Genomic DNA, 9110 nt, shown 5'->3' with positions numbered 1-9110 from the left:
AGACCTGTGTTTGTCCTGAGCAACCTGCTTCTGCTTATGTGGGACAGACAGGTCAACACTGTCTGAAAACAAAAGCTTAAGTCCTGGTGCCTACTTAGCCCAATCCTACCTCTGTCCCAGTACGTAGAATTACCCAGACAGACTGAATCATAAATAAAATGGGTGAGGAACATGAAGTTTTCTTGTTCAGAAAGTGAGTTGGCTGATACAAAAAAAAGTCAAGAGACTCATGTAAAGGTACTTAGAATCGTAGAAGAATCATAGGTTAGTGTTGGAAAGGACCTTAAGATCATCTAGTTCCAAACCCCCTGCCATGGGCAGGGACACCTCACAATAAACCACGCCATCCACGGCTTTGTCCAACCTGGACTTGAACACCGCCACAAGTAGAGCATTCACAAATTCTTTGGGCAACCCATTCCAGTGCCTCACCACCCTAACAGTAAAGAACTTCTTCCTTATATCCAATCTAAACTTCCCGTTTAAGTTTTAACCAGTTACCCCTTGTCCTATCACTACAGTCTCTAAGGAAGAGTCCCTCCCCAGCATCCTTAAAGGCCCCCTTCAGATACGGGAAGGCTGCTATGAGGTCTCCATGCAGCCTTCTCTTCTCCAGGCCGAAAAGACCCAACTTTCTCAGCCTATCTTCTTACAGGAGGTGCTCCAGTCCCCTGATCATCCTCATGGCCCTCCTCTGGACTTGTTCCAACAGTTCCATGTCCTTCTTATGTTGAGGACCAGAACTGCACACAATACTTGAGGTCTCACAAGAGCAGAGTAGAGGGGCAGGATCACCTTTTGATGCAGCCGAGGATACGGTTGGCTTTCTGGGCTGCGAGCACACACTAAAGCCATCTCATGTTCATTTTCTCATCAACCAACACCCCCAAGTTCTTCTCCACAGGGCTGCTCTGAATCTCTTCTCTGCCCAACCTGTCGCTGTGCCTGGGATTGCTCCCAGGACCTTGCACTTGTCGTTGTTAAACTTCATGAGGTTGGCATCAGCCCACCTCACAAGCATGTCGAGGTCCCTCTGGATGGCATTCCTTCCCTCCAGCATATCAACCGAACCACACAGCTTGGTGTCATCAGGAAACTTGCTGAGGGCGCACTCAATCCCACTGTTCATGTCACCGACAAAGATGTTGAACAAGACCGGTCCCAACACCGATCCCTGAGGGACACCACTCATTACTGTTTTCCAACTGGACATTGAGCCATTGACCACAACCCTTTGCATGCAGCCATCCAGCCAGTTCTTTATCCACCGAGTGATCCACCTGTCAAATTGATGTCTCTCCAATTTAGAGACAAGGATGTCATGCGAGACAGTGTCAAATGCTTTTCACAGGTCCAGGTAGATGATGTCAACTGCTCTACCCCTGTCCACCAGTTCTGTAGCCCCACCATAGAAGGCCCCCAAATTTGTCAGTCAGGATTTCCCCCTAGTGAAGCCACGCTGGCTGTCACCAAGCACCTTGTTGATTTTCATGTGCCTTAGCATGCCTTCCAGAAGAATCTGCTCCAAGATTTTGCCAGGCACAGAGGTGACACTGACTGGTCTGTAATTCCCTAGGTCATCCATTTTCCCCTTCTTGAAAATGGGGGTTATATTTCCCTTTTCCAGTCATCGGGAACTTCACCTGACTGCCATGATTTCTCAAATATGATGGACAGTGGCTGAGTAACTTCATTCGCCAGCTCCTTCAGGACCCGTGGATGGATTTCATCAGGTTCCATTCACTTGTGTACATTCAGGTTCTAAAGATGGTCTTGAAACTGATTCTCTCCTACAGTGGGCCTAAGGTCTTCATTCTCACAGTCTCTGCATCTGCCTTCCGAGACTTGGGTGGTGTGGTCAGAGCCTTTGCCAGTGAAGACCAAGGCAAAGAAGTCATTCAGAACCTCAGCCTTCTCCAAATCCAGGGTAGCCAGTTCTCCTGATAGCTTCCGGAGCGGGCCCATGTTATCCCTAATCTGCATTTTATTTGCTACGTACCTATAGAATCCCTTCTTGTTATCTTTCACATCACATTATCTAGGTGTTCCTGCTCCGGCAGGGGGATTGGACTAGATGATCTTTCGAGGTCCCTTCCAATCTCTAACATACTGTGATACTGTGATACTGTGATCCCAAACCAAGTTTAATTCTAACTGGGCCTTAGCTTTCCTAACATGGTCCCTAGCTTCCCAGACAACATCCCTTTATTCTTCCCGGGCTACCTGTCCTTACTTCCACCTTTTATAAGCCTCTTTTTTCATTTGAATTTTCCTCAGCGGCTCCTTATCCATCCAAGGAGGTCTCCTGGCCCTCCTGCTGCACTTCCTTCTAGTCGGGATGCAACACTCCTGAGCTTGTAGCAGGTGATCCTTGAATATCAACCAACAGTCTTGGGCCCCTCTGCCCCCTAGGGCAATATCCCATGGAACCTTACTAAGCAGGTTCCTGAAGAGGCCAAAGTTTGCTCTCTTGAAGGCCACAGCAGTAGGCTTGCTGCACGCTCTTCTTACTGTCCTGAGGATCTCGAATTCGACCATCTCGTGATCACTGCATCCAAGGCTGCCCTGGAGCGTCACATTTCCAACGAGCCCTTCCCTTTTGGTGAGCACGAGGTCAAGCATGGCACCTCTCCTTGTTGGCTCCTCTATTACTTGTAGTAGGAAGTTGTCTTCCACACAATCAAGGAACCTCCTGGACTGCTTGTGTCGGGCCGTACCATCGCTCCAACAGATACCAGGGTGGCTGAAGTCTCCCATGAGAACAAGGGCCTGCGAGCGTGAGGCTGTTCCTATCTGTCTGTAGAGTGCTTCACCACAGATTCCTCTTGATCAGGCGGTCTGTGACAGATCCTCACAATAATGTCTCCCATAGCTATATTCCCTTTAACCCTGAGCCACAAACTCTCTGTGGACTGCTCACCTGTCCCCAGACAGAGTTCCATACTCTCCAGCCTATCCCTAACATAAAGGGCGACTCCCCCTCCCCACCTGCCAGTCCTGTTTTTTCTAAAGAGCCTGTAACCTTCCATTCCAACACTCCAGTCATGGGAGCCATCCCACCATGTTTCTGTGATGCCAGTGATATCAATCTCCACAGACGTGCACACATCTCTAATTCCTTGTTTGTTCTTCATGCTTTGGGTGTTTGTATAGAGGCATCTCAGCCAAGCTCCAAATGATGCTGGCTCATTGGCTGGAGCAGCTGGGATATCTCTACATTGCTGCGAGCATTTATTATAGGTTCTGGCAACTGACTGGGTGTGTTGGGATGGAATGATGCCTCCCTCCCCCAACACATCTAGTTTAAAGCATCCTTGACCAGCCTGGCAAGCCTCCTACCAAAACTGCACTCAGCAGCTCCACCAGCCTCCAGTAGACGTGGCCTACTAACTTGGGGTCCGTGTTCAAGATACCCAAACTCCTGACTTTGGCACCACACTCTTCTAATCATTTATTAACCTGGCCAATCCTCCTAGCCTTTTTAGGGTCCTCCCCTGTATCCTGGAGAATTGACAAAATTCTCAAAATTGACAAAATCCGGAGTATCTGAGCTCCAGAACCCCTAACAAGCTCTCCCAGGGCTCTGTAGTCCTTCACAGTATCACAGTATCACAGTATGCTAGAGATTGGAAGGGACCTCGAAAGATCATCTAGTCCAATCCCCCTGCCAGAGCAGGAACACCTAGATAATGTTACACAGGAATGTGTCCAGGCGGGTTTTGAATGTCTCCAGGGAAGGAGACTCCACAACCTCCCTGGGCAGCCTGTTCCAGTGTTCCGTCACCCTCACTGAGAAGAAGTTTCTTCTCAAGTTTAAGTGGAACCTCTTGTGTTCCAGTTTGGACCCATTACCCCTTGTCCTATCATTGTTTGCCACTGAGTAGAGCCTGGCTCCATCCTCGTGACACTCCCCCTTTGTATATTTATATACACTTATAAGGTCACCCCTCAGTCTCCTCTTCTCCAAACTATAGAGACCCAGCTCCCTCAGTCTTTCCTCATAAGGGAGATGCTCCACTCCCTTAATCATCTTTGCTGCCCTGCGCTGGACTCTCTCCAGCAGCTCCCTGTCCTTCTTGAACTGAGGGGCCCAGAACTGGACACAGTATTCCAGATGGGGTCTCACCAGGGCAGAGTAGAGGGGAAGGAGGACCTCTCTCGACCTACTAACCACCCCCTTCTAATACACCCCAGGATGCCATTGGCCTTCTTGGCCACAAGGGCACAGTGTTGGCTCATGGTCATCCTGTCGTCCGCTAGGACCCCCAGGTCCCTCTCCCCTACACTGCTCTCTAACAGGTTGTTCCCCAACCTATACTGGAACCTGGGGTTGTTCCTGCCCAGATGCAGGACTCTACACTTTCCCTTGTTATATTTCATCAAGTTATTCCCTGCCCAACTCTCCAGCCTGTCCAGGTCTTGCTGGATGGCAGCACAGCCTTCTGGCGTGTCAGCCACTCCTCCTAGCTTAGTGTCATCAGCAAACTTGCTGATAGTACACTCAATTCTCTCATCTAAATCGTTGATGAATATATTAAATAATACTGGTCCCAGTACTGACCCTTGAGGCACACCACTAGTTAGAGGCCTCCAACTAGACTCCGCCCCATAGACTACAACTCTCTGGCTTCTCTCCTTCAGCCAGTTCACAGTCCACCTCACTACCTGATCATCCAGACCACACTTCCTCAATTTAGCTGTGAGGATGCTGTGGGAGACTGTGTCAAATGCTTTGCTGAAGTCAAGGTAGACCACATCCACCGCTCTGCCATCATCCATCCACCGTGTTATTTCCTCATAAAAGGCTAAGAGATTGGTCAAACATGATTTCCCCCTGGTGAAGCCACGTTGACTGCCCCTCATAACCCTCTTATCCTTGATATGCCTTAAGATGGCACCAAGGATAAGGTGTTCCATCACTTTCCCAGGGATGGAGGTGAGGCTGACCGGTCCATAGTTACCCGGGTCCTCCTTCTTGCCCTTTTTGAAGACTGGAGTGACATTTGCTTTCCTCCAGTCCTCAGGCACCTCTCCTGTTTCCCAAGACTTGGTAAAGATGATGGAGAGTGGTCTAGCAATGACTTCCGCCAGTTCCCTCAGCACCCGCGGGTGCATCCCATCTGGACCCATGGATTTATGGATGTCCAGATTGCTCAACTGATCTCTAACCCGTTCCTCATTGACTAAGGCAAACCGCTCCGTTGACCTGACTTCATCTAAGGTCTCAGGGGTACAGGGCTCTTCAGGACTGCCTGCAGCAGAGTAGACAGAGAGAAAGAAGGCATTCAGTAACTCTGCCATCTCTGTATCTTCTGTCATCAGGGCACCCATCCCCTTCATCAGTGGGCCTACATTGCCTCTGGTGTTAGTTTTGTCTGCCATGTATTTGAAAAAGCTCTTTTCGCTGTCCTTGACCCTTCTTGCCAGGTTTAATTCTAAGGATGCCTTAGTCCTCCTAGCTGCCTTCCTACATCCTCTAGCAGCAGCCTTATATTCCTCCCAAGTGGCCAGCCCCTCCTTCCATGACCTGTAAACTCTCCTCTTCCACTTGAGCATACACAGCAATTCCCTATTTAGCCACGCAGGTCTCTTGGCCCTCTTCCTTGACTTCCTACATGTCGGGATGCTCCGATCTGGAGCACGGAAAAAGCAATCCTTGAATGTCAACCAACTATCTTGGGCCCCTTTACCTTCAAGCAGCCTTGCCCATGGGATTTCCCCTAGCAATTGCTTGAAAAGGCCAAAGTCTGCCCTGCTAAAGTCCAGGGTTGCAATTCTACTTGCTATTCTACTGGTCCTACCACACAAGATCCTGAACTCCACCATCTCATGGTCGCTGCAACCAAGGCAGCCCTCAACCCTTACTGCTTCGACCAGATCCTCCTTGTTAGTGAGGATGAGATCCAGCAGCGCTCCTCTCCTGGTCGGCTCATCCACCATTTGCAGGAGGAAGTTATCATCTATACGCTGGAGGAACCTCCTGGACTGCAGCTGGGTTGCCGAGTTGTCCTTCCAGCAAACATCAGGGAAGTTAAAATCCCCCACGACGACCACGGCCTGTGACTGTGAGGCCGCTCTCAGCTGCCTGTAGAAGGCCTTGTCAACTTCCTCACCCTGGTCTGGTGGTCTGTAACAGACACCTACAACAGTATGCCCCCTGCCAGCCTGCCCCTTAATTCTCACCCACAGACTCTCAACTCGCTCGTCATCTGTCCCTGGACAGAACTCGGTGCATTGTAGCTGCTCTCGCACATAAAGAGCAACCCCACCACCCCGCCTGGCTGGCCTGTCTTTCCTGAAAAGGACATAGCCCTCCATGACTATATTCCAGTCATGTGAGCTGTCCCACCACGTCTCTGTAATTGCCACCAGATCACAGTCTCCTGACTTAACACAGGTTTCCAACTCCTCCTGCTTATTTCCCATGCTGCGTGCATTGGTGTACAGACATTCCAGGGAGCGAGCTGAGCACACCGATTTCACCCTAGGATTATAGGAGGCCTCCCAGTCTTCATCAGTTCTGGGGCGCTGCCCCACTGGGGCAAGCCCAGCTACAACCCCATCCCCCTTCGAATCTAGTTTAAAGCTCTCCAAATGAGCCCTGCTAATTTGTGCCCAAGCATCCTTTTGCCTCTGTGAGATAAACCTTTCTCACTTGTCATTGTCCAGACTGGTGCCCTATAAAACCAGCTGTTACCAAAGAATCCAAAGCCCTGCCTGTAGCACCAGTCTCAAAGCCAATCGTTCATGAACTGAATCTTCCCATTCCTTCCCACATCATCAGTGGAAGATGGAAGGAGTGAGGAGAAGATCACTTGAGCCCCAGACTCTTTCACCGTCCGCCCCAAGGCCCTGTAGTCTTTCTTCATCCCCCTCAGACCGCGGGAAGCAGCTTCCTCCCCACCAGCAGCGGGTAGTAGTCTGTCGGGTGCACCAGGCTGGGGAGCGCCCTAGTGATATCCCTGATCCGGGCTCCAGGCAGACTACACACTTCCCTATGATGAGGGTCAACTCTGCATATCGGGCCCTCTGTTTCTCTCAGAAGGGAATCGCCTACTACAATAACCCTTCTTTCTTTCTTAACAGAGGCAGTCTTGAGGGGCAAAGTCAACCCCCTTTTCCTATGTGGCCTTGAGGGCTGGCCTTGCGGGCTGGCCTTGCCCCACATTCTCACCTTAGGCCCACTGTAGAAGAGGCACTGGTTTGAGGCCATCTTAAGAACCTGAATGTGCTCAAGTGCATGGGACCTGATGAAATCCATCCACGGGTCCTGAAGGAGCTGGCAAATGAAGTTACTCAGCCACTGTCCATCATATTTGAAAAATCATGGCAGTCAGGTGAAGCTTCCGACGACTGGAAAAGGGAAATATAACCCCCATTTTCAAGAAGGGGAAAATGGATGACCCAGAGAACCTCAGACCAGTCAGTGTCACCTCTGTGCCTGGCAAAATCTTGGAGCAGATTCTTCTGGAAGGCATGCTAAGGCACATGAAAAACAGCAAGGTGCTTGGTGACAGCCAGCGTGGCTTCACAGGGGGAAATCCTGCCTGACAAATTTGGGGGCCTTCTATGGTGGGGCTACAGAACTGGTGGGCAGGGGTAGAGCAGTTGATGTCATCTACCTGGACCTGTAAAAACCATTTGACACTGTCTCGCACGACATCCTTGTCTCTAAATGCATGGCTTCACTAGGGGGAAATCCTGCCTGACAAATTTGGGGGCCTTCTATGGTAGGGCTACGGAACTGATGGACAGGGGTAGAGCAGTTTATGTCGTCCGCATGGACATGTGCAAAGCGTTCAACACTGTCCCACACAACATCCTTGTCTCTAAATTGACGAGAAATCAATTTGATAGGTGGACCACTCGGTGGATAAAGAACTGGCTGGATGGCTGCATGCAAAGGGTTGTGGTCAATGGCTCAATGTCCGGCTGGAGACCAGTAACGAGTGGTGTCCCTCAGGGATCAGTGTTGGGACCGGTCTTGTTCAGCATCTGTGTCGGTGACATGGACAGTGGGATTGAGTGCGCCCTCAGCAAGTTTGCTGGTGACACCAAGCTGTGTGGTTCGGTTGATACACTGGAGGGAAGGAATGCCATCCAGAGGGGTCTTGACACCCTTGTGAGGTGGGCTGATGCCAACCACATGAAGTTTTACAACAAGTGCAAGGTCCTACCCCTGGGTCGGAGCAATCCCAGGCACAGCTACAGATTGGGCAGAGAAGAGATTCAGAGCAGCCCTGTGGAGAAGAACTTGGGGGTGTTGGTTGATGAGAAAATGAACGTGAGATGGCTTTAGTGTTTGCTCGCAGCCCAGAAAGCCAACCATATCCTGAGCTGCACCAAAAGGAGCATGACCAGCAGGTCGAAGGATGTGATCCTGCTCCTCTGCTCTGCTCTTGTGAGCCCTCACATGGAGTACTGTGTACATTTCTGGTGTTCTCAACATAAGAAGGCCATGGAGCTGTTGGAACAAGTCCAGAGAAGGGTCATGAGGATTATCAGGGGACTGGAGCACCTCCTGTATGAAGATAGGCTGAGAGAGTTGGGTATGTTCGGCCTGGAGAAGAGAAGGCTGCGTGGAGACCTCATAGCAGCCTTCCAGTATCTGAAGGGGGCCTACAAGGGTGCTGGAGCAGGTCTTTTCACTAGGGATTGTAGTGATAGGACAAGGGCTAACAGGTTAAAACTAAAACAGGGAAGTTTAGATTGGATATAAGGAAGAAGTTCTTTACTGTTAGGGTGGTGAGGCACTGGAATTTGTTGCCCAGGGAAGTTGTGAATGCTCTCAACAAGAAGTTGTGAACACCCTGGTGGTGTTCAAGGCTGGGTTGGACAGAGCCTTGGGTGGCATGGTTTAGTGTCAGGTGTCCCTGCCCATGGCAGGGGGTTTGGAACTAGATGATCTTAAGGTCTTTTCCAACACTAACTATTCTATGATTCTAATAATGCCAGAATGTGTCTGGCTGATGAGAAAATTATTGTTTTTTATACTCAGCCAGAAGTTTTCGCTGCAGCTTGTGCTGTGGTGTTATTCACACAGTCTAAAAGAGTAGCAATTTTGAACACTGTAGCTTTTCCACTGTCTTAGAATCACAGAATCCCTCTTC

The sequence above is a fragment of the Pezoporus wallicus genome, unplaced genomic scaffold, assembly GCF_028554395.1.
Source record: "Pezoporus wallicus isolate ANWC-B61680 ecotype Strahan unplaced genomic scaffold, APGP_CSIRO_Pwel_v1 contig_4322, whole genome shotgun sequence".
In the NCBI taxonomy this organism is placed as follows: domain Eukaryota; kingdom Metazoa; phylum Chordata; class Aves; order Psittaciformes; family Psittacidae; genus Pezoporus; species Pezoporus wallicus.
This window is presented reverse-complemented; position numbering follows the sequence as displayed.